Source organism: Mastomys coucha, unplaced genomic scaffold (genome assembly GCF_008632895.1).
Source record: "Mastomys coucha isolate ucsf_1 unplaced genomic scaffold, UCSF_Mcou_1 pScaffold6, whole genome shotgun sequence".
NCBI lineage: Eukaryota > Metazoa > Chordata > Mammalia > Rodentia > Muridae > Mastomys > Mastomys coucha.
This window is the reverse complement of record NW_022196912.1, coordinates 52080235-52106485: the sequence shown is the minus strand read 5'-3', so window position 1 is coordinate 52106485 and position 26251 is coordinate 52080235. Positions and strand designations below refer to the sequence as shown.

Genomic DNA, 26251 nt, shown 5'->3' with positions numbered 1-26251 from the left:
TTTATATTGAGAAAAATGTATTTTCAGTTTTGCTGTAGACGAGCATCTACATAAGACTGTTGAATTGATTGTTGTTTTATATCAAACAACTTTTATAATATTAATTTTATTATTATAATATTTTATAAATTTTAAGTAATATGACAAAAAAGATATTGTAGGTATTGAAGGGGGGTCTATGGGAAGAGTGGTGGTACAAAAGGGGAACAAGAACGTGATTCAATTCTATTTACTTAAAATATATTTTTAAAAGTTAACAAATTCAGATAAATTGAAATCATGTAACTTTTCTCATCATAATGCAATAAAAGTTTAAAAAAAAACAAAAACAAACAAACAAACGAAAAAAACCCACCATAATGGCTAAGATCAAAAACCAAAAGTCACCATATGCTAGCAAGAATGTAGAGCAAGGGGAACACTCCTTCATTGCTGATGGGAGTGCAAACTTGTATAACCACTCTGGAAATCAATCTGGCAGTTTCTCAGAAAATTGGAAATACTTCTACCTCAAGATCCAGCTATACTACTCCTGGGCATATACCTAAAAGATACTCTACCATACCATGAGTATGTGTGCTCCTCTATGTTGATAGCAACTTTATTCATCATAGCAAAAAACTGAAAACAACACAAATACCCTCAAACCAAAGAATAGATAAAGAAAATGTAATTTATTTGTAATGGAATACTATTCAGCTATTATAAACAAGGACATCATGAATTTTGCAAGTAAGTGAATAGTACTAGAAAATTGCATCCTGAGTGGAGTAGTCCAGACCCAAAAGGACATGCATGGTACGTACTTCCTTATAAGTAGATATTAGGATACTCCCTCTATACCCCACAGACCCAAGGAGCTAAACAAGAATGAAGGCCCAAACAAGGACACTTGAACCTCACTTAAGAAGGGGAATAAAACTGTCATAGGAGGCAGATGGAGGGAAAGAAGTGGGTGGGAAAAGGGATGGAGAAGGCAGTATCAAGTGGTAGAGAGACAGGAGAGAGGGCCAGAGGGCCATGAGAACGAATGGAAATCTACAACTGTCAGGGGTAGAGAGATGGGTGGCATCTCGAAGACATGACAGAGACATGAGATGAGGAAGGCTACCAGGAGGCTATGGGGGTGACTTTAGCTTGATTTCTTACAAAGCTAGAGACCACCTAACTAGAGGTGGTGCTACCCAAAATGGTCTGAGGCCTTCCATACTAATCACTAAGAAAATGCCCTTCCATCCTGCCTATCGCCAGATCTTATGGAGGTGTTTTCTTAATTGAGGCTCCCTCCTCTCCTGTGACTCTAGCTTGTATCAAGTTGACAAAACATTAGCCAGCACACAGCCCTATGAAGAAAGTTACAGGTGTGTGCATTTAAAAACAATCATATCTTATACTTACCAAGTCCAAGATCGGTAGATAGAAAAAAATCATAAAGATTAAGGCAGTAATTAATTTAAAGTCAACAGAAAGCAGTATATGAAGAATCAATGAAACACGGAGTTGTTTCTTTGAAAAGCTAAACAAACCTGTCAAAGTAACCAAAAGAAACATAAAGAAGGTCCAAATTAATAAAACTAGAAGTGAAAAAGAAAATATTACCATAGATACCAATGAAATTTAGAAATTTGTTTAGACATACCTAAAACTTTTATTTTTTAGTAAGTGAAACAATCTGGAATAAAAGAAAGAATTCCTAAATGCATGTGGCCTCACAAAAATAAGCCAAGATGAGATAAATAATTCAAACAAATCAATAACAAATCGTGAGGTTGAAACTGTAATTTAAAAAAGAAACCTCCTGCCCACCAACTAAATATTGAAGGCCAGATGGACTTGCTGCTGCATTCTGTAGAACTTTAAAGAGTTAATAGCAAAATCCTCACTGTATTCTGTAGAACACAAATTAACGCACCACTACCAAGCCTTAAACAACAACCACCACAACAACAAAACCATTAATTACCCCAGTACCGAAACTGGGTAAAGATACAATAAAAAGTAAGAAAACTAAAGGTCTAAACTAAAGGCAAACATGGATTCAATAAATTTACCCATTAAAAAAAGGATAATTTATCATGATGAAGACTGCTTCATTCTAAGGGTGCCGTGGTGTAAAATAAGGAAATAAATAAATGTGAATGGTTACAAGTGAACTCAAGGACAGAAATCATATAATCACCTCAAAAGATATATAAATATCCAATGTTCCTTCTAAACAAAGGGTATAAGAAAGAAACCAAAGCAAAACAGTAGCAGAAGGACTATATCCTAACATAGTGAAGGCTATGTGTGACAACCTCATAAGCCACAATGCAGTAATGGTGAAAAACTCAAAGCATTTCAACTCAAATAAGCACCCAGACAATGATGGTCATCTTATCTTGAACAAGAAAAGACCAAGGAATAAAATAGATACAAAAAGAAAAAGGAAAGGTCCATGTATCCTTACTCGGGAATAATATGATTTTATACATAAGCAAACTTAAACATTCTACCAGAAACACTTAGATCTGATAGAAAGTTTGCAAAGTGGTAGTATTCAAAATTTACATAAATCTAACCAAAGAAATAAAGATTATGTAGGTGCCAACAGACATGGTCAGTCATGGCTGCATTGTCCTTTAGACTATGCCACACTGGGCCTCCCTCCAGTGCCTGCTATCCTCAATGCCTGGAGCTCCCTTTGGCAGGAAGTCTATGTTCTACCAGTATCTTTTCTACTTAGGTTTCACCCTTAAAGCTGCAGGCATTGGTCTTTCAGATCCTTCTCTCAAGAAAATTGACCCTGCCCACTTTGCTAGCTTCATCAGCATTTTTCTGGGTCTTTGAAGTAAGCCCTAGTAACTCTTTTACTCTTAAGTTCTGTATTCCTACAGTATTGGCATCACACAGAGAAACTAAGTTCTGTTGCCACCTTTTTCAGGTATCTAGATTCCCTTTTCCCACAGGTGTGGCAATATCTGGCACAGCTAAGCCCCGAGAAACAACCCTTGGCTGTCATGACCAAGCAGGGGCTCACTGCCATGGCATTGTCTGTTCACTTTTTGATCAGACACTCCTCTCTTGAAGAGAAAAACACTTCAAACGAATTTACATTTAATGCAATACAGAGTTGATAGTTACAAAGTTGATAGTCTTGCCTTCAAGACACATTTCCGATTGCCCTAGAATAAGGACCTACTAGCACTAATCTTTGCCAGTTATAGCAGTTCTGTCTGCCCCATCTTGTGAGCAAGTTTCTATATACTCTTTTTCTTGCCAAACTGCAGTTTCCTATCGGCTTCACATTTTCCCCACCATTCTCACCATAAACCATACTGAAAGCACTGATCAGTAATCATCCATTATCTGAGTGTTATCTTGAATTTCTTCTGCCAAACTAATTAGTCCATTGCTCTGAATTCATCTTCAAGAGAGTGTCAGAGCATGGCTTAAATGTGTTCACTTTCCCAAAATGTAACAACAACAACAACAAAAATAGCCTCTAATCCAATTGCTAATACAGGTCATCTTTCCATTTGAAACTCTATAAGCAGAGTCTGTTGAGGAGGTTTTGTCTTTTAGGGTCTGTCATATTGCTAAGTGTGGGCCCCCCAAGACCTGGAGTCTGCACTTAGCCCCTGGGACCCTGCACCCAGGTTAATTCTGATTGGTGAACAAAGATACTGATAGCCAATAGCTGGACAGAAGAGACATAGGTGGGGTTGAGGTCTCAGGGGCTTTGGGAGAGAGGACCATGAGGAGGAAAGGAGAAGAAAGAAGCCACCATGGAATAGAAGAACATGCAGGAGGGCGAGGAGAGCCTCCATGGGATAGCTTAAGTCATAAAAATGTAGTCCGGCCATGTAGGCTGGTCAATTAGAGTTAAGAGCAGCCCAGATGGATCATAATAAACAGTAAGTGATAATTTGGGGTTATCAATGGGAAAGCAGATTCTAGCAGCATAGAGGATAGGGCGCTGCCCAACTATTGTGGTGCCTAAGGCTATTTAAAAATATAAGGCTGTGTGTATCTTTCATCCAGCAACATAAAGAATAGTCTAAGGTGGGAAAGAAGCCATGCCATGATTTTTAATATTTATTACTACAATACTCTTTTAATGTTTGAGTGTTGGGTCATGGTGAGAGCACAGTTGGCTGAAGAAGTTAGAAGAGGACATCAGATCCTCTGGATCTCTTATCAATGGTTACAAGCAACCCAAAGTGGGTGTTGGTTGGGAGCTGAACCCAAAGTGTGCTGCAAAAACGGTACACACTCCTAATTGATAAACCATCTCTTCAGCTCTGCATTGTCTTTACTATCCACACTTGTTAAGTGAAGTAAGCTCTGCTTTCTGCACATAGCAGACTAAGGCTTCTCTAGCCCACAACTTTAAACATCCCCACATTCTTCCCAAAAAGCAATAGGGGTTGAGATTAGGAGGATCTCAGAGAAAACCCTACACTGAAGAAGCATTTTCTGCATTGCGTTCCCTGTTGCAGGGACTAAACATCTGACAGAATCCACCCAGTGGAGGGCTATTTTATTTTTATTTATTTTAGTCAGGGAATACACTCTACCATGATAGGAGACACATGGGAGCTGGGGCTTCTCTGTCCATATCAGTAGGAACCACAGTAGCTGAGGATGCTCTGTCCAAGGCAGAAGGAACTTACCATATGGCTTGTCACAGTACAACTGACCATGAAGCATAACAGATGGAAGCCAGAAGTTGATGTGACCTTCCAGGGTACATCAGCAGCAACCCACTTCAGCACATTAGACCTTAGTCATGTAAGTTCCCCATCCTCCCAAAACACTGCTACCAATTGATGACAAGGTGTTCAAACACATGAGCCTTTGAGGGACATTTCAAAGGGAAACCATGGCACTGCTGGAACCTCTAAGTATCCTGTAGAAATTAAGATTTGTTTTTAATCTTGAATGATGCTTCACACGTCATCACCACATATTATAAATTAGTTTTCCTCCAAATATTTCTGTTTGTTCATTTTGTTTTCTGATTCAACATCTTCTCTTCCCTTTTTTGTAACATTTATTTTAAAACTCATATGTCCTGGGCCCTAGGTTCAATTCCAAGCACATAAAATAAATAAATCATCTAGAAATTTCTGACATAAGACAAAGGAAAGCCTACAATTCTTCTTGAATACAAGTCTTAAATAAATAAATAAATAAATAAATAAATAAATAAATAGCTTGAAATTGAGCCCTCTCTTCATGATGAAATATTCTCAAGAATTGCACAGTGACTCAATTTTTAATGGTCTTTGTTGTTGAAATTGGAAAAAGCTTTTTCAAGTCTCAAACATGTTCAATTAGGTTTTTCAAAGAACCTTAGCACAACACAGAGACATCATTATTCCTTTTTAAAAGGCAAACATATTTTTATTTCACCAGTAATTTGCCCTGACTTAATAATGGCTGAGGCCATCATGTTGCAACATTCTAAGAATCACTATGCCCGGAAAATACAATGTGCATTTCAACCTCCTGAAAACGGGTAGCACAGTAGAATAGAGGAAGACTTCTGCTTATTTGTTTCCTCTTATCTAATGTTAGAAGATAGAGGTGAAAGCTTCCACCTATCTACCTATCATCTGTCTATCATCTATCTATCATCTAGCTAGCTAGCTGTCATCTATCATCTACCTATCACCTATCAATCTATCTCTGTGTGTGAGTGTGTATGTGTCTGTGTTTTAAGTTTTGCATTAAAAACACAAAGATTACATATACTTCTAAATGGCATGTTTGAGATCTTTCCAGGGAAAATTTTGCTTTTCCTTCTGGTAAAAGCTATTCACTGAGCTAACATCTTAAAACTGGAAAGAAAGAAGAGAAAAAACGAAAGAACTTCAATACTACCATGTTTGGAGTGGAAATTTCTCTCTGTGGGTAAAGGCAGAGTTTGTACACATTATAAATAAGCAATTAAAGTGTGACTCAACTGGAGCTTGTTGTGGAGGGACAAGTGATCTCCTCTTCATGAATGGAAACTGTTTCCTTAGAATGGTGCAGTTATTTTGAAAGTACAAATTATATTAATAGGTGATGGAGAACTGAAATGACATGCTTCAAAGTTGCAAATCCTTCCCCATTGTGATCTTTAGAAATGGTTTCTGTGATTGACACTTGAATGGAATGACATTGAAGAATTTCATTGTATTGTCCTTGCAGAGAGAATTTTGTTAATTCAAAGTTTTCTTGCATGCCACGATTGGCATTCAAATTTTTGATTGTGCTGTTGCCAAAAAGCTAAACAGTATAGCACAGAAACAAGTGAATAGAAATGAATATGAAATTTTTACATCTTACTACAGTTTTCTGTGACATTCATACTTGCACCATGAAGATCCTATTTTTCTTGATTGTTCATTATGCACCCACAACTTATTAGGCTCCCAGAATGCAATGAAAACAGCATCACCAAAGTCTCCTCCATGGATTTTGACTGTCACTCCATTAACACATATTTAAGATTCATTGTCCAACCAGCAAGATGACTTAATGGCTAAAGGTCCTTGTTGCCAAGGCGGACAACCTGAGTTCACTTCCCAAAGCCCACATGAAAGGAAAGAACCAATTCCCTCAAGCTGTCCTCTCACTTCAATCCCTGAGATACACAAACCCACATGCAGACACCTATGTACACAAACAAATAAGTGAAATTTGTTGTTTATTACCTCATTATTTCAGTGACTCCCAAAGAAAGGTATGTGCATCCTGGATGTTATGTAAAATAACTCGTTAGGATGTAATTACACAAACAAGGTACTAAGGCTTCTACTCATATTGACATCGCCTTTCATCCCTTCTAGACCTTAATATTGTGAGTTCTGCTGTGTATTAAAACTAGTATCTTAGTTTCATTTCCTATTGCTGTGATAAGACACCGAGAGAGGTAATTTAAGGGGAAAGAGTTTATTTTAGCTGAGAGTTCAAAGCACAGTCCATCATGGCAGGGAAGCCAAGACAGCAGGAACTTAAAGCAGCTGGTCACACTTAGGTCCACACTTGGAAGAAGCGCACAATGACCACATACTATAGCTCAGTTCCCTTTCTGTTTATGCAGCCTAGGATATCCCTGAGGAAATGGTGCTATTCAGGATGGGTGGGTCATGCTACCACAGTTAACCAAGAGTATCCTTCACCGACATTATCAGAGGCTTAATCATTCTTATGGCCCTTCACAGGTCTGTCAGATGGGTGTCAAGGTGCCAAGTAATACAAGCCATTCTATCTAGTCCAGAGGCACATATGGGCTTGGCTTCTGTCTACTACTGTGGAGGATGGGAAGGACTGAGTTGCTACCACCTCTTGCCACTGTAGTCATATAATCAAGTCTTTAGACTGTCTCCTCGAATCCTACCACACACACATGCTGAACTGCAGACCTACTCATTTGCTGATTGTGGAAGGGCATGGGACACTCAGGATACATGTAGTAGGCCTTCATTAGCACCTTAGTTCTTTGTCTTTACCTTTCTTGTTTGATGTCTGCTCCAATGGAGGCTGGAGAATGGGGGGTAGGGGTGCAGAGAGGACTGTATCTGTGTGGCTCTGCAGGCCGTCATCTCAGTTGGGATTGAGGTTTCCTCTTTTTGGAGGTGATGTTCAGACAGTCTCTTTTGAACTTGAACTTGCTTGTAAATGTAGATAACCTTGAGCTTCTAATCTTGTGTGCACTACCCAAGAGTTAAAATTTTAGGCATGTGGCACCATGCCAAGTTTATGCAGTTAGGTTAGGGTGGAGAGATGCAGGTCTGGCAATGCTTAGAACAAGTGTCCAAGTTCTCTACTTACTTCACCTTAAGGACTAAATGATGATGCCTGGGTCTTCCAATCATTTTGATTGGTGAGTCATTATTCTTCAAAGCATCTAGCTCCTCATCTGTGAATTGTAATTAATCGATACATAGAGTAGAATACAGTTATGATTAATTTTCATTAAAAGCATTTTCTAATTGATGAAATGTTGTTCAAAGACCTGGAGGCAACTTGATAACAGGCCTTTTGTATTTGCATTTTTCACAGTGATTGACAAATGGAAGGTCTTCTATAAATACATGACTAAATGAATGAGTGAGGCTCTGTGTAGAGGATCATTAACATCCTCATGAGAAAGGGCAAAATGGAGCTGAAAACATGAATATGTATGAACTAGGAAGCGCCGAGTAAGGACTTGCTCCATCCTGCCACTGGGACTTCTGAAAATAAGTTATTTTTGCTGGAAAACTTCTATTAATTGGACATAATAGCCTCATTTTTTTCCTATCCCATTTAACAATGTCACAGGATTGTTTTCAGAATAAGATATATGTGATGTGTGTGTGTGTGTGTGTGTGTGTGTGTGTGTGTGTGTGTGAGAGAGAGAGAGAGAGAGAGAGAGAGAGAGAGCTGACATCATTGTTTCTGATGGTTTTATCATATTCACAGAAATGCATTGACTGGAAGGAAAGGTCTCCCCTGGCTTACTTTCATTGCACTCCTAACACAATATTCTATCCATTATGGGCTCTTTAAAAAAAAAAAATCTTATTAATGAATGGTGGCCTTCTGTTTTTAAGGCTGTCCTTCCTTGTCAGGAAAAAAGAAGAGAAAAAAAAAGGATGGTATTTGAGGGGTTCCAACTAGTACCAACTTGTGTTCCCCCAAGCATTTTGTATCAATAAAAACTCAAAGCATGCACCAAGAAAATGCTAGGTTTATACCTGTCCAGGCAACCTACCTCCTCCCACAGAAGCGATAGGAGTTTGGCAGTTAATCAGGAAGACAGGGTTGATATTTTGTGTTCAGTTGCTGCAGTGTTGAGTTTGTCACAGTAGCATTCCTTCTTCGTGCTGTCCCTTAAAGAAAGCTCTGTGAACAGAAGCACATCTGTGATTCTACAGCATCTTAGGTGAGAAAAGGACCAGCTTTCCAGGGGCTCAGTAAACAGTGAATGATGGTGTTAACTTAAAAATGAAGACTATGTGTGTGAAATACTGAATTATACACTCAACACTTAACTAGATGAATTCAGTACATTTCCTACTTCCTTTCATTGTGAAAAAAATGAGAATGTATGTTGAATTTATTTCCAATCTTAAGCTCCTTCCTTCCTCAGATTGCAATGAAATCTCTCTCCTGTGTTTTTATATATTTGTTCTCTCTGTCTCTGTGTCTCTCTCTGTCTTTCTCTCTCTCCTTCTCTCCCTCCTTCCCTCTCATTCTCCCTTTGTTCCCTTCCTCCCTCCCTCAGCTTGTTCCTCCTTTACACACACACACACACACACACACACACACTACTAATATTAAAACATATTATTATCCAAGCTCCTGTTTTCAGAGGGCCATAATTTCATATTTTAGGAAAAAATAATTACCATATGTTTGAATATAAATGCATTTATCTATTTCTTTGAACTAACTATATTTTTCCTTCCAATTCATAGCCAAAGGAATTGTTTTATATACAAACCTGAGAGGTTACAGAATAAATTTTATATTTGAACAAAGATAAAATATTCTTCTTGAATCTGAGGGTGAGAAAATACATTTTCTGGTCTTTTTTTCTCTCTCTAAAGTCAACATAATTTCTATCTGTAGTTTCAAATAAATGTATATAGAAACAATAACAAAATATCAACCAGCAAGACCTCATCAGTTCTAAGTATGAAGAACATATCCATAGCTAGTCCTCAGCTCTGCAGAGAGACAGATCTTAGCAGGCCTAGGCCAGACATACTTCATCCCATGGTTTAGAACTTAGAAGACAGTTGGTTCCATTCTTGACCATTTTAGACTGTTTAGTCTTTTTTTTAAATGACAAGCCCAATCCCCAGGCTCACCTCATGCTTTATCTTTAGTTATAATTCACAATGCTACTTTACTCTCCTTTACTCTCAAGTTTTCCTACATTAGCAGAATGCATCTAAAATTTGCACTATACATTTCTCTAAACCACAACCTTCCAACACTACATATTTAAAATCTAGTTCCACAAAACAAACAAAAACAAACCAGTGGTTCCAGATAGAGTCCTGCCTCTCCTGTCTGCACTTATCTCACCCCTGGATATGAAATTAGGAAAGCAGAAAGCGGATGCCTCCAATTTTTCAAAGAGATTTCCAAGCAAATTGTAATCTTGTACAAAAATCCTTACTTCTGAGGATTAATAGGAGAGGGTAACCCAGAATGCAAGCCAACTACATCATATACATATTTAAAGCACAATGCAGCCACCTGCATTCGACAGTCAACATGTACTAATTTGCAAAAGGAAAGAAGAACACTGCTTTCCTTAAAACTCACCTGGAGCTGCCACTTGTCCCACACTAGAGCAGCTGATGGCTGCCATCTCTCAGGGTAGGGGGAGGCGTACTAAAGACAGAGACACAGCTGTGTCCAGCTGTTCATGTGGCCAATAAGGTCTCACTTTTTTTGACCTGTCTATCTCTTATTTGGTTCAACAAATGAAGAGTGAACTCATACAAGTAAATACTCATATTAATAATAAAAATAAAATCTCCCAAAATATTTAAATTAAAAGTGAGTGAAAGGATAAGTAAGCATTAAAAGCAATGAGTAAGAGATGAAGGGAGGCGAAACACGATACAGTAGACAGGGAGCCCTAGATAATGAGATCCTAACTAGCCAAACACTGATTTAAAATAGCTGACGATTTCAATGGAGACTCCTTACCAGGCTGGAGAGAAGTCAATCTGTTAAGAGCAGTTGATGCTCATACAGATGCTGTAATGACAGCTAGCTTCTTGTACGGCCTGGTGACCAAGCTAAGAACGTTGGGAGACAGAGTTAAAGGAGATGAATCTTTTTCTCATCAAGTGGGAGGTTGCTTAGTCTGTTGCACATTAGCTACATGTTGTAAACACATTTTGTGCTTCTAAAAATTGTTTATAATTATAAAAAAAAAAAACCGGATTTTTCTGGTCCTGAGTTAATTAAGGAAAAAAGTGACGACAAAGGCTTGGGTTACTGATTCATTGCACATCCTAAGACCCCAAGGGTATTGCGCAGGCAGATTGGTGTAATTCAACTTCCTTTCAGATGCTTTACCAAAATGGGCTCAAATAGAACTTATTCTACAGCTCAGTCTATCCATATTCATTTGCCACAGCAATGCCATGGGGATTTTTATTTTTAATTGACAGGTTTTACTGTCATCAAATATAAAGGAGTTTAGCTGTTAAAATAAAATCAAATTTGAAAATAAAATCATACAACACCTGCATCTCAGTTACCTAAAACAATTTATTTATTAACATGCCTTTATTTCTGTCCATAATGAAGCCAAGGTGACAGCTATACAGATTTTTTGTTGAATGTCACCCATCCCCAGTCTAAGTCCTGAGATGCATGCTGATAGGTGCTACCTCCACCATGGCAAAGGAAATGAAAGAGAGAACAGATGCTAAGAGAATCAGAAGTCTCCCAGCTCTTAAAGCAGGAGTATAGAAAGAGGACGGCAGACATGCACATCAATGAAGAATAACAACAGTCAGTGGAGTATACACGCTACCCTGCACTAGAGAAATATCTTCTTCTGGACTAGTAGTACCTTCGGTTACAGGCACACAAGACAACTCTTGGAGGCAACCAAGAGCTGTCAATCACCAGACATTTTACATGTACTGTGACATACCAGGCAAGGTTTTGTTTGTTTGGTTGGTTGGTTGGTTGGTTGGTTGGTTTTTAGACTGTTAGACTGTCTTTGTTGTTGTTTTAGTTTGTTTTGTCTGCTCACAGGTGTTCACCATTTGCTACACTCTCCCACTTTCTCCAGTTTCTGTTTGGTACATCCTTCCCACCAAAAAAAAAAAAAAAAAGTATCTGATCTTGGACTAGAAACTTGAAAACTGTGAGTCAGAATAAACCTTTATTCTGAATAAGCAAATTACATCAGGAAATTCACTGTAGTGGCAGAAAGCTGATACATAGACTGTTCATTCATACTGCCTTGTTGAATTAAGCCTTCTCTTTTACTAAATCTACCCATTATATTGTGACATACACTTGAGTAGTTTCTACTTATATAGTACTATAAACTTATGCTTACAAGAAGTAGATGTTTGGTGAACATATGTGTGCATTTCTAAAGCATGTACATGCACTAAGGAATGGAATCATTATATTATGGAGTGTGCATATGTTTAGTTTTAGAATATATGTCAGATAGCTTTCCAGTGTGATGAAATGAACTCCCATTCTATTATTATTATGATAGTGAAGAATCATATATGTTTGGTTCACAATTGAACCTGCTCAAAAACGAGTAAATAAGTCCAATGGACTTCTGTCAACAGTGTCAACATCATTAGCATCCTTTCATTGATCTTTTTAAGGTTGTAAGAAGCCAAAGCAGTTTTCAAGCCCACTTTATGATTTTGCCAAAATGCCTCTGTAAACAACTCATCTTTGATGTAAAGTAAGAGACCTCTTTATTGAGTAGCACTTTCTAGCACAAATGTATAATTTATAGTGGAATAAACAGCATCAAGTTGATAGCACAATAGACTATGAATTTATTGGTGAAAGAAAGCTTTCATGTTGAGAATTTGTCCCCTCGTTGTACATTACAGGACTCATGGGGCCAGAAAGACTGAGATACCTGTCCTAACATTGAGGAAAACAATGTTGGGGTTTCTACAGACACACATTCATTATTCAAAATTTTAAGTCACATAATGAGTACTTAATTTACATAAAATTGCTGTGTGTAGCTTTTGCTACCCTGCCTTAGCTCTGGGAACACACCACACTACCAGTCCCCACCCAAAGAATATTAGAGCCACAGATGACAACACAGACACACAGTTGTTTAATTTCAACTTGCCTTATTGGCACAATTGCTGTGTGCTACTTATCTCCTGCCTGGAGCAGTGTGTCCTTCTCAGTATTCTTAGCTCTGCATCTTTCTACCTGCTCTCAACTTTAGTTGCTCAGTTACATTTAGTCCTAGCTCAATGTTCCCAATCTCTGGCTCGTAGAAGCAGCCTGTGGTTATTCTTAGATCTCACATGGCTGGTCACCTTTTTTCCCTCAGAAGCATGGCATACTTGTTCTCTCTCCCTTTCTTGCAACTGCTTACCTGCGGAGAGCTGCAAGTTCTGACTATTCCTTCTGCCCAGCAATTGGCCCATGGCTTCTTTATTGATAGATCAAGAATCAATTGGGCGGTTCCTCCAGAAATTGGACATAGTTCTACCAGAGGACCCAGCTATACCACTCCTGGGCATATACCCAAAAGATACTGCAACATGCAACAAGGACACATGCTCCACCATGTTCATAGCAGCATTATTTATAATAGCCAGAACCTGGAAACAACCCAGATGTCCCTCAACAGAGGAGTGGACAAAGAAATTGTGGTACATTTACACAATGGAGTACTACTCAGCTATTAAAAACAATAAATTTATGAAATTCTTAGGGAAATGGATGGATCTGGAGAATATCATCCTGAGTGAGATAACCCAATCACAAACGAACAAACACGGTACGCACTCTCTGATAAGTGGTTGTTAGCCCAGAAGCTTGGAATACAGGAAGAACAACCCACAAACCACAAGAAACTCAAGAAGAAGGAAGACCAAAAGGTGGACATTTCATTCCTTCTTAAAAGGGGGAACCAAATACCCACAGAAGGAGTTGCAGAGATTAACTATGGAGCAGAGACTGAAGGAAGGGCAAGCCAGCCTAAATATAGCTATCTCCTGAGAGGCTCTGACAGTACCTGACTAATACAGATGTAGAGGTTCACAGCCATCCATTGAACTGAGTACAGGGTCCTTAAAGAAGGAGTTAGAGAAAAGACCTATGGAGCTGAGGGGTTTGCAGCCCCTTAGGACGAACAACAATATGAACTAACTAGTATCCTCTGAACTCCCAGGGTATCAACCACCAACCAAGGACTGCACATGGATGGGTCTGATTGTTCTGGCAGCATGTGTATAGTAGAGGATTGCAAATTCAATCATCAATAGGAGGAGAGGACCTCAGTCCTGTGAAGGTTCTGTGCCCCAGTGTAGGGGAATGCCAGGGCCAATAAGTGGGAGAGGGTGGGGTGGCAGGCATGGGGGGGAAGAGGAAACAGGGGTTTGTTTTTGTTGTTTTTGTTTGTTTCTTATTTTTTGGAGGGGAAACTGGGAAAGGAGAAATTTACATGTAAATAAAGAAAATATCTAATAAAAAAAAGAATCAATTGGGCATAGGACCTTAGCATCAGAGCCACCCCTACATACAATAATATACTGGGCAATGGTAGACTTAAGATTCTTATATTGCTGATGCTGCTGATGCTGTGTTCACAGTTTTACTTGGATTGCTCACCTAAACATGTCCTTCTTTAAGTAAAATATGTTTCTTTCTGTCGCTCTATATGATTATTTTTTGTGGAAGAATGGGGTTTATTCCTTTTTGAAGATTAATTTGTGTAAGTGTTTCTCTGTGTAAGTATGTATAGCAAGTACAGGACCCCACTGAGGTTAGAGCCGTTGGATCTCCTGGGGCTGGATATGCAGGTAGATATGAGCTGCCTGATGTGACTACTGGGACTCTAACTCTGCTCCTTTGCAAGAGGCATGCAAGTTCTTAAAGACTGAGTCCATCTCTCCACCCCTAGATTTCTTTCTCTTTTTTTCCTTCTAGATTCTGAAGACTACTGATTTTCTTTAAAAATAGAATTTAAAAAAAAATTTACATGGAAAACAAAACATGTTGCAGAATAAGCCTTTAGTTAACTCAAAGGATAAGTACTTTATAGTGAATTAAATGCAAGTTGAGAGAAATAAAGCTCAACTTTTAATGTGTGCCTAATCCACAACTGAAAATACATTCCTAAGCATTGGAACTGCAAAGTTCCAAATCCAGGACAAATTACTTCATAGTTCCTTCTAGGGAAGAGGCTGAGTATTGTCCATCTATTGATGCGAATTTAGGGAATGTGGCCAATACAAGAATCTGGGAATGTTCAAGTCCCTTATATAAAGCTATTTAGTATTTGCCTATTTTCTACTACAATATAAGTTCTAAGTAAAAACACTTGTTATACTGTTCTTTATGGAAGAATGATAATAACAAAATCTGTATTGTGATATTTTCTCTGTGTATGATCATGTATGCATGTGTATGTAATTTGTATATTTGTGTATGTGAAAGTAAATATGAATAAGCTTGCCAATGGCATGGACATCAGAAGACAACATTTATGTCTGTCTTCACATTCCACTGTATTGGAAACACTCTTTTTTTTGGTTTTTCCATGGACATGCCAAGAAAAATTGTACATCAGTGATTTTTTTTGTGTGTTTGTAATCTGTTATTTGTAATTAAATGATAAAATTTTAAATAAATATAGGAATTAGTAGCTATTTTTATAGGAGACTGAAAGAGACAGGTACGACTGCAATGACAATTTATTTATAATCAAGATTAGCATGTAAGTTATCTGTACAGCCCCACAAAACCAGGGCTTATCTGGAGCTTTGATAACAACACTCTGTAAACTTAGTAAAACCATAAAAACTCTTAGATCTGAGAGGCAAGAGACTTCTAGTATTGCAGAAGCAAGCAGAAATACAAAGAATTACAACATACTAGGGTATTAGGGGGCTTGATCATCTTTTTACTCTGAGGAGTTTTTATTACATCCTCATATTGAACAGCTACAGAAACACTTCATGCTTCTGGCAGAGGAGAGGAAAAGGAATTCAGTCTATGCAGAAAGGAAGAAAAAGAAAGAAAGAAAAAAAGAAAGAAAGAAAGAAAGAAAGAAAGAAGGAAGGAAGGGAGGAAGGAAGGAAGGAAGAAAGAAAGAAAGAAAGAAAGAAATTCTTTTGAATTCTTTTGAATTCGGCCTGACCTTGAGACTATTTTCTTCACATCTAAACTTTATGATGCCTAACGTAACTGTGAGAGGGGTGAAAAGTGCCACAGCAACATTTCCCAGCTCACCATGCCTCCTTCTCAGCCAAGCACTGCTGAACAAAAGATAAAGAATATACCCCCCAAAATCATCAGAACCATGGGAAAGTGTGATCAGAATGTTGAAATTGTCAAACTGGGAAACAGTTTAAACTATGATTACTATTCTAAAATACTAGTAGTAAAACTAGACAGCACAATGCCAGGTGGCAAAGTTGAACAGGCAGATAATCTAAGTATTAAAAAAAATTCTAGAAGCAAAATGAAAAAAAAAAACTGTAAAGAAAAAGATATAGACTTTTCTTTTTGCTGGGGAAAAGTGGGACCCAGGAAAATTGCTCAGTTATAAATTGCTCATCTTGAAAGCATGAGTTCTTCAGTTCAACCACCAGCCTCTAACATAGGAAGCTGGATACGGTGGCACACACTGGAAATCACAGAGCTGAGAGGCAGAAACAAGTATATCCCTGGACTCACTGACCAGTTAGGCTATCATCATTGGTAAGCCTCAGGTCCCAGTGAAACACTCTGTATCTAAACACAAGGTGGATAAAGAAAGGATGCCCAAGGTTCATCTCCAGAAGCTCCCACTTTCCTATCAATTTTATGAGCCAAAGCTTGTCTAAAAATAAAATTCCTTTAAAATCTGAGCAAACAAAAGCCCCAGGCTAACTTGGAAATCTGCAGTCTTGGTAATACCTCGAGTGTACTTGACCTCCAGTTAGTGACTTGCTTAAGATCTTCTCTGGTGCATCTCTTTCTGCTGAGCCAAAAAGCAGCCACACTTGAGTATCACAGAAAGTTGAGGGCTCATGAAGACACTTCGCTTCCTTGAAGGGGTTTGCAGCCCCATAAAAGGAACAACAATATAAACCAACCAGTACCCCCAGAGCTCCCAGGGACTAAAGCACCAACCAAAGAGTACACATGGAGTGACCCATGGTTCCAGCCACATATGTAGCAGAGGACGGCCTAACAGGACATCAATTCGAGGAGAGGCCTTTGGTCCTGTGAAGGCTCGATGTCCCAGTGTAGGGGAATGCCAGGGCCAGGAAGCAGGAGAGGGTGGGTTGGTGAGCAGCGGGAAGAGGAGAGGATAAGGAGGGTTTGGAGGGGAAACCAAGAAAGGTGATAACATTTGAAATGAAAATAAAGAAAATATTAAATAAATAAATAAATAAATAGAATTTATCCAGCACAAAACATCACCAAAAAAAAAAAAAAAAAAAAAAAAAAAAGACACTTCCCTTCCAAAACCAGTTAATGATTGAGAAGACCAAGAGAGTGACCACAGGATCAAGGTTGTTAAAAAGTTCTCATTTTGGGCTGAGGCTCCCTCTATCTTAAAGAATGGAAGACATGTTCTTTATAACCTTGGGGTCTCTGTTTTGACCACTGCCTTCTGTGAGAGAAATTTAGCACACTGGAGAAATCAAGCTTCCTATAAACATCCAGCAGGAAATTCTGTCAGGGTTTTCTTGTGGTTTTTTTAGTCATAGTTTCAGGGTTTTCCTCATTCTTTTTCCATACTGTACTTGAGATCCTTAGTTTAATAAATAAATCCAAGGTCAACAATCATAGAATTCAAATAGAACTCAAGCATGACATTTAGAATCAACTTAGCCAGAGCCAATATGGCAGTCCTAAAGGCACAACAGCTATATGATAGAGCCTGTTTTAATAACTTAATACTTATGGTTAACTCCTACAAATAACCAATGAGTCAAAGTGAAGAAATGAAGGAAGAATGATGTAATGACTTATCAACATAGCTTAGTGATGGAGTTAGGCTTAGGAATTGGAAAAACATTCTGTTCAGTTGATCTTATTTTAATGTGCTTAGTGTTCTCTTTTTGGTAGAAATGGGCTACATTGTGTATAAGAGCAAAGCATGTTCTCACCTTGAGGCCATTGCCAACCATAAAATCTCATCTTCACTGTATTGGGAAAGACTATGAAACAACAGGTTATTTTGTCTAATGGCAGAAGTGAAAGGTTTGGCTCATCTCTCTCACTGGTCAAGTTGAAAAGTAATGTCAATACTGAAGCCTTCTGCTACAGTTGTGAACTATTTCATGAGCATTGTTAAAAGGAGATTGGACCATAGACAGAAATAAAACAAGCTTAACTGCCTGACGCAATGAGCCCTCAACCCTAGTATGATGGATACCGATCATATCAAAGGAACGCTCATCAATTAGACCCACACAGAAACCTACTTTGTTTCCTTTACATTGTTGAGATTTTTTTCTGTTCCATGAAACAATGGTGCTTTGTGTCCAGGGCGGTGCGAGCTCACTGCCTCTAGTCATCTGAGATTCTCAACCCTGCTTGGGATGCTGCCTTCCACGGCAGAAAGTATCAAATTACAGAATCAAGAAATGCAGACGATAATTGCAAGCATAACTCCAAATTGAGAAAGTGGTTCTCCATTTTAAAAATCAGAAGAAGATAAGAAACATTAAAGTGAAACAAGGGATTCCTGAAGCAGACTTAAAGGCTTGATGTGTGTGTCAGATCCAGCCTGGGTGGTGAGCTGCTTCTGCCAACAAGCCTCGCTCATACTTGTCACCATTTTAGTAGTTAGTTTCAGTTGAGTTGTTGGTACTCACCCTGGCTGGCCTGAAATCAGGAAAGGGACACCAGGCTCACTACTATATAGATGCTATAAACCATGGCCAAACGCTCTTAAAACATTCCATCTAATTAAACAACAGCAAAAATTCCCCCTAAAGCCCAGTGGGGTTAAGTGCTCAATGCTAGTAACAGGTCACGGGGCAGCAGATGGTATTGGCATCCAGTAGTATTGTTTCTGCTTTCATTCCAAGGGTTTAATAGTTAATCTACAATTTATATTTTTGTTGTAATAGAAAACATTGAATACTCAGATCTGACTTAAGTTTTATGTGATAGTGATGGTTTCGCCTATGAAAAAAAAAACAGAAAAGAAAATGGCTGCATACTATGCTGCTTAGTTTGTATGTGTTTTGTTTTGTGTTGTTTTGTTTTGTTTTTCACTTGACATAAGCTAGAGTCATCCAGGAATAAGGTACCTTAACTGAGGGATTGCCTCCATCAGTTTACCTACAAGCAGTTCTTTATGAATGACTGGTGTGAGAGGAACCATCCCATCATGGGTAGTATCATTCCTGGGCAGGAGGTGCTGGGTGGTATAAAACACACACACACACACACACACACACACACACACACACACACACACACTGAGCTGAAAAACCGAGAGCAGCATTTCTCCATGGTCTCTGCTTCATTGGGTTCCCGCCCCCAGGCTCCTGTCCTGCTTGAGTTGCTGCCCTGAAATCCTTCAATGACGGACTATCCTTTTCTCCCAGGTTGCTTTGGTCATGGTCACAGCAATGATCAAGCGAACTGAGAGACAGGTACCATTGTGAAACTACCAAGTTATGTCTGTTTCCAGCCCAGAAAAGTAAAAGAAATGAAGGTTTTCTTTTGCAGAGGTGACATTTTTAATATTTCTAGTGTGTCTCCCCTATCTTCTGTGAAATGTCACAAATTAAAAGTTTGATGACTGTATAAAATACAACTATTCATTTGAAACACAGACAAATTTGCCAAACACATGAAGGGCATGCTGGGAGGAAGAATCATGGCATTACTTAAATTAGCCAACTGTGCTAAAAAATAAAAACAAACCCAATATTTTAGCCTTCTTTAAAACATCCTTTCATAAAACCAAACATGAAATACACTTTTTTTCAATGGTATTAAATATTCTATTTCCATTCATTGTTATCTTCTGATTTTCACTCCTATAAAACTGCCTTGGTTTACAGAAGAAAATAGATAGCAAGTGGGAAGCATTTATCTAGTTGTGATATCAAAGAAAACTAACTTGTAATGATTGGTGACCCCAAGGTGACCCTGAGCACCTCAGGAGCACCAAGGATGAAATAAAGTGTGGACAACACCTAGAATTTCAGTATGTCACATGATACATGTATCCCTACTTTACAGGGTCTACTCTTTAAGCGCAGTACATTCAGGTCTACCTGGCTCTGTTTTTTGTCCTTGGTATGTGCCATAGTCCCTTAAGACAAATATGTCAAAACACCATCAATTGTGGCTTAAAACAAAAGCCTTTATTTCTCACAGTTCAGGAGGAAGAAGTCTAAAATCAAGGCAGTATCTGCTGGGGTGGCATCCCTCAGAGATGCATGGCCTGAATGTGTCCTCACAGGTAGGTCACATGACCTGATCACTTCCCAGAGACCATGCCACTTACCACTGTCACCAGGGCATTAGGTTTGAGCCTGTGAGTCAGAGCATGCACAAATACTCAGACCAAAAATGCCTATATCTGAATTTAACCAATGAGTGCCCTCACGTGTGTTTTATAATTTTAATAGTTTTGATAAATTGCTGTTGCCAAATATAATTTATAAATAAGTGTATATGGGGAAGTGCTCAAAATTCTTCTTTTCCTTGTGGAGAACATATTGGAAATAATTAAAGGCTGACCTTCAGGAATACTACAGCCATTAGCAAACATGGATAGTAAAAGTGAGAAGCCAGAACAAAGTAGTTATCTGAACACTTAGGATAGCATTGACAAATTGTATGATTATGAAAAACAGAAGTGAAGGGACAGCTGCTCCTATCCCTTCATACAAGGACAAGCCCTGAAGCTATACACTGCACACTGAAGCCGATGAAAGAGTAGAAAAAGTTACAGAGACCACAAAAGGAGTAAGCGTGCCTGCATAAAACACATCCTGCACCAGCTTGGGGTGACACTGAACATCAGTTGCAAGGACAAACTGAAGATGGAGCAGAAGGAAATGGACAATGGCCTGGATGGCAAAGCTGAGATTGATAGATAAATAAATAAATCCCAAACCCCTCTGTCCTTTCCAATTTCCCGCTTTGCTGATGCTTTCTTCTCTGCCTCTCTGTGCCCTACTCCTACTGCAAACACAGGCACGATGGAGTCCTACTCAAGTCAACAATCTCTCTCACTGAGCTAGTTCCCACCAAAGAAACACCAACAGTGTAGCTAATAATAGAAGCCCTGACAGGCAGGATCTCATCTAAGAGCCACACAACTAATCGCCCTTACAGCTGAGGAAAGTTCTGACAAGTTCTACTCAGAGTAGCCAACTTGGATCATCCAAGTGGAGATCTGGATTCAATCCCAGCTACTCAGTTCTGATGCTGTTGCTTTTGATGACTGCACCCCACTACCTAAAACTATAACATGAGACGCAAGTGAGAATAACGTTTCTTCTCTAATCTTCTCCCTGTGTTCCTAGTCCTAAAATCCTAAGATTCTGGAGTCTGGACTTGGATCAAGTAATACGTAGCATTAATGGCAGAGGCCCATCATGTTCCTTTCAAGTGTGAAGGAGAGGGGACGTTCTTGCTACAGATGTTGCTTCCAGGCACTCAGAAGTAGGTGAAAATGAAATCACAAAGTTGGCAGTCCTTTCCACACGTTGTACATCTAACGGCTGTCGTCTGCAGTGTAAGCATGAAGCGAAGCCTGGCACAGCTGTTTCTGCCGTCCTGTTGTCTTTTATCTATGGAGTGCTTTCCTCTTAAAGTGAAGTGAGCCTTTGAAATTCTGCAAGCCGAGTGCCTCCTTTCCTATCATTCCACACCTATGCCAAGTTCCAAGATTGGCTTTGATGTGTATCTAAAGTGGCTCAGCACCCCGCTGTCATTCCCTGGATCTGTCTCACTCTGTGAAACTGTGATATGCTCATCACTGCCCCATGTGAGGAGACCAGCTGCACATGAACAATGAGGATGTCCTTCTACAACTTCAAGGAGCTCATGGATTATGCTGATGGCCACCAGAGGGTACATTGTGGCGGGTAGCGGGGGTGGGGTTTGCCGTGACATTTACACATTTTGAAATTACAGGAAACATCACGCAGTGAACGTATCTCAAAGCTGTAGACCTTCAACCTTCTGAGGTTTTGTTCTTGCCTTTGTTGATGATGGCAGACAACCTTAAGAGCTGCTAAATGCGAATGCTGGCTTCCTTAAAGTTGAGGAATAAGCCTAGTGTGAAACATTTTGTTGTTAGTTGGTATTGGGAATACAGTTTGGTGAACATTATCGTATTTGGGGTATCATTTCTCTCAATTCATTTTAATGGATCTTTAAGGCTGTATGGTCTTTTCTTCCCAATAATATCCCGTTTTAGAGCTATAGTAACCTTTCTGCAGCAAACCCTGTACTTGGCATTGGCAGACAGCACCCACCAATCACTCACTCATAGATGGTACAGTCTAGTGCTACCATTTTTATGAAAGCATCTGACAACATTAAGAACAGAAGCATCCTTTCCCTACCCCTGCTGTAGAATGTAAATGTGTGGAGATTCAGACTCCATAGGAGCTGACAGGAAACATTTCCCTATTTCATATTCTATAGTATAAAAATGCTCTCTTGTTTTCATGACTTAATTTGTTTCTTGAGAACATGCTATCTGACTTCAGGGTAAGGTGCTCATAGTTTTCAGAATTTCTCCCCAGACTGTCCATCTTCATCTGAGCATGAAATAATGGGGTGGAAAGATGGGATGACAGGAGGGAGGGCCCTTGAAGAACATCTTAATATCCGCATTTAGGGAATGACACACACAAAACCAAGAGGTTCTGTTGTAACTCTGTGCCAACTAAATGCAGTCCACTCTTCCAGATGTTGTAAAGGAAGGTAAGCCCATAACTGATATGAATTACATTCAGCAGCTCCCAGGCCCATGGGCTCCAGATGGAGTCAGCTGATGGCAGCTCTGGCAGAAGATCAATTGGAAGACAGCGACAAGGTAATCACTCCCCTGGCTTCCTCTCTCTGCAGGTCCCTCTGATGGGCTCAGCCTGGCCAAGGTCTATTACAGTCCTTCTGCCTGCCCTAGACATCCAGCCTCCTATACCTGCATTCTCTCCTCATTTAGCAGAGCCCAGAGTGGGGACAGCTCTGTTGCTGCTGGCCCAGCCTACACTTCTGCACTAAGCCTTATATACCTTCTCACTCAGATCCTTAATAAACAGAATTCTTGTAAATAGGCCCCTGCAATTATTCAGAGTGTGTCCTGCATTTCTTTTGGTATGCTAATACAGAAATCTCAACTTGGCTCTCAGGGAATTTACAATCCAGATGAATTCGGTAGTGGCATATTTAAGATTGCAATTCAGGTCCCCTAACCTCTGCGAGATCATGCAAGCAACCATTGGCCCACAGAACAAATAAAACTGATCCAGGAAGTGTGTGAATATGTCCACTTTGTTAAATGCAATTTTTACAAAATTAGCTGCTAAGATATAAAGTTAGTAAAAATTTATAAGAAATGTACAGGTTTCCTGTTTCTGGCTTCTGTGTGGTAGCAGACGGGAAGCCATAATCTTTTCCTTAGCCAATATCATTTTCCCTCGAGAGGAATAAAAGCTGACAGAGATCATCCTACAGAGGTGGAATATCGGTACTTGCTGGAAAGGAGGAGAGAGGTGTTTTGCTCTGCTTTGCTTTTATAAGCAGGCTTAAAGAGCCGCCCGGCTTCTGACAGCAGTGTTTGAAGGTTCCTGTTCTGGGCAGCCATTGAGAGGGATGGTTGCTTTCCAGGACTTGGCCCAGTACCATTCTTCTGTGCTGACAATGTATCCTCTCAGCTTTCTCTCCATCATCAGCATCTCCCAGCTCTTTAACCTCAGCTCTGATGCTGTGCTTACCTTCCCACTGAGCATGATGATCATTACAACAGCTCATAAAGACGTAACAGAATACAACTGAAAAAAAAATCCAGGACCCACAAGGTCCAGTAACCACACCTGCTTCAGTTTAAGAATATTACCGATTTATAAGTGTCTCGACTCTGAAAGAACTAAATGATCAAAAAGGAGCTTTGTTCCTGCTCCAACATCTGCTGGAAGCAGACTTTTGGATTCTTCCCTTACTGTGTGGATTAAGGAACACAGATATAATGTATATTAGCACAGATGAAATTCAACTCTAACTTTTTTTACACCAGACATATGCTAATGACTAAGAATCAGTGTCACTTAGACAATAACAACATGGATTGCTTGATAGCCCTGCAAGTACCCAGTGTAGTCTATAAAATTTTCCATAGCCTTAAAGATTTCTGTGCATAGCAGACAGACATCATCCTATCACCACACTCCCCTCTCCAGAGCAAACTGATTACAGAGGCTCTGTTTCAAAGGGGTACTGCTGTTTTCTAACTACTAGACACCAGTAATGTTTAATGGCATGGTTGAACAGCTCTACATATTTTGCTTGCTAAAGTTGCCTACAACTATTGCCTGAAAACTCATGCTATCACCCCCTGGCAATGGGCAAAGAGACACCATAATGGTAGTGATATTCTTATATCAGTCAGAAACAGAACAGGCAGATGGCAGTCCTTTGTTCAACCTAGACTGATGCTTGCCTTGATGGCTAAAGCTGTTTTATGCCTAGAACATATAAAAATCAAATCAAATCCAGGCATCTGTGGGTGGGAGGAGGAAGACAGAGAGAAACCTGCCTTCTGCCATGCCAGGCCACATGGTGCAGGAGGGGTGTAGGTGAGCCAGACCCAGGGCAAGAGTGCTGGAGAGTGGACCCACTACCAGGCATTGGTACAGGGGTGATGTTCCTGCCCCTTCCCTCACCACCTTGTGGCACAATCTGGAGAGCTGGCCCTGGAGTCATGAAAATGGGAGACCTGGCCCTGTTCTTCAATGGCTGCAGCACTTAGGAGGGTGGGCCCTACACATGGCCTGAGCAGCAGATGTCGAAGGCACAGGTAAGCCAGTCTGGAGGGTGCGAGATCCAGAGAGCTGGCCTAGCCACTTCCAGGCTGAGGCACTGGGAGAATGGTCCCTGAGCCAAGACCAAGCAGCACAGTAGAGCTGGCTCTGGAGGCATAGGTGCTGGTTAACCAGCCCCGAGGGCATGAGAGCAGGAGAGTGGACCCTGCCTCCTGTGGCAGTATTAGGTGACCTAGCCGGAACATTCCTGGTGAGCTCACTCTGGTGGTTGTGATAAGGGAGAGCCAGCAGGCTGAGAAGCTCACCTAAAGCCAGGCCCAGCTGCAGGACTCTGAATTGGCCCACTCCAAAATCTATATAATCTACAAACAATTGGGATGCATAAAAGGGACAGTTCTACTGATCCAAAGCTGCAAGGTCTCCAAGACACAGGGCAACAACCAGATAACCAGGAATCTCAATGAGGTTCCAATATTGATGTTGTCACAGAAGCCAGAGTTCTAGAACCAGACCAGTGACCACTGACTCATGGCAATGAACATTTGCAAGTAAAGATGTGTGGCACACTGTGACATAATACAGCTTCCTCAATGAGATGTTTCCTATTCTCTCTCTCTCTCTCTCTCTCTCTCTCTCTCTCTCTCTCTCTCTCCTCCCTCTCTCTCTCTCTCCTCTCTCTGTGTGTGTGTGTGTGTGTGTGTGTGTGTGTGTGTTATTTGGGGGACAAAGGTTGCAAAGATCCAGGGCAGATATGAAGGGACAGGGAAATGAGGTGGAGTGGAGTACATGATGTAAAATTTACAAAGAATCAATAAAAAAAAAAAAATTTAAGCCCCTCATGTTATCTTCAAAAAGAAAATGATTTCAACTAATAAAGGGAACCTTCAGATTTATTATAAAGGATAGAAGAGAAAACACTTCAAAAAGCAACTGAATGTATATAAAAAGTAGTAATGTGGGATAGGCTTAGTCAAGAAAGGTATTACTGCTCAGACAGGAGAGCTTGAGATGGATCCCCTAGCACATACTTACACTGCCAGGCAGAGGAGCACCAGCCTGCATTCTAGCACTCCGGAGCTAGAGACAGTAGGATCCCTGTGGCTTGCTGGCCATCAAGCCTACCCAAACCAGCAAGCTCTAGGTTTAATTAGAGACACTAACTCAGAAGACTGGGAGAGGAACAATTGAGGAAGACACTAGACAATGACCTTTGGATTTACACCTATGTAAAAAAAAGGGGGTGGGCATCAAAGCCAGGTGGGGCTGAAGACAGGCAGATCCTGGGGACTTGCTAGGCAACCAAACTAGTCAAAACAACACCATCCAGATTCAGTTTAAAAAAACAGAAAACAAAACAAAACAAAACAAAACAAAAAAACTGCCTCAAAAAAAAGTAGAGTTAGAAAATGACATATGGGCCATTTTCTCTCGGGTGAGTTTCTGAGACTGGAGCGGCCAGCCCGGAGGCGCCTTAGGCCAGAGACCCAGGCGGGATTCGCCATTTTCTCTCGGGTGAGTTTCTGAGACTGGAGCTGCCAGCCCGGAGGCGCCTTAGGCCAGAGACG

The 26251-nt window shown here is 40.0% G+C and overlaps 1 long non-coding RNA gene across 1 annotated transcript; it reads right to left on the bottom strand.

Annotated features, from left to right (window-relative positions):
* Positions 1-7712: 7712 nt before the first annotated feature.
* LOC116080621 lies at positions 7713-25044 on the bottom strand. Its single transcript, XR_004114501.1, has 3 exons — positions 24992-25044; positions 8732-8862; positions 7713-7894 (listed from the first exon to the last, which is right to left on the bottom strand). It is a non-coding gene; the product is annotated as an uncharacterized LOC116080621 (long non-coding RNA).
* Positions 25045-26251: the final 1207 nt, after the last annotated feature.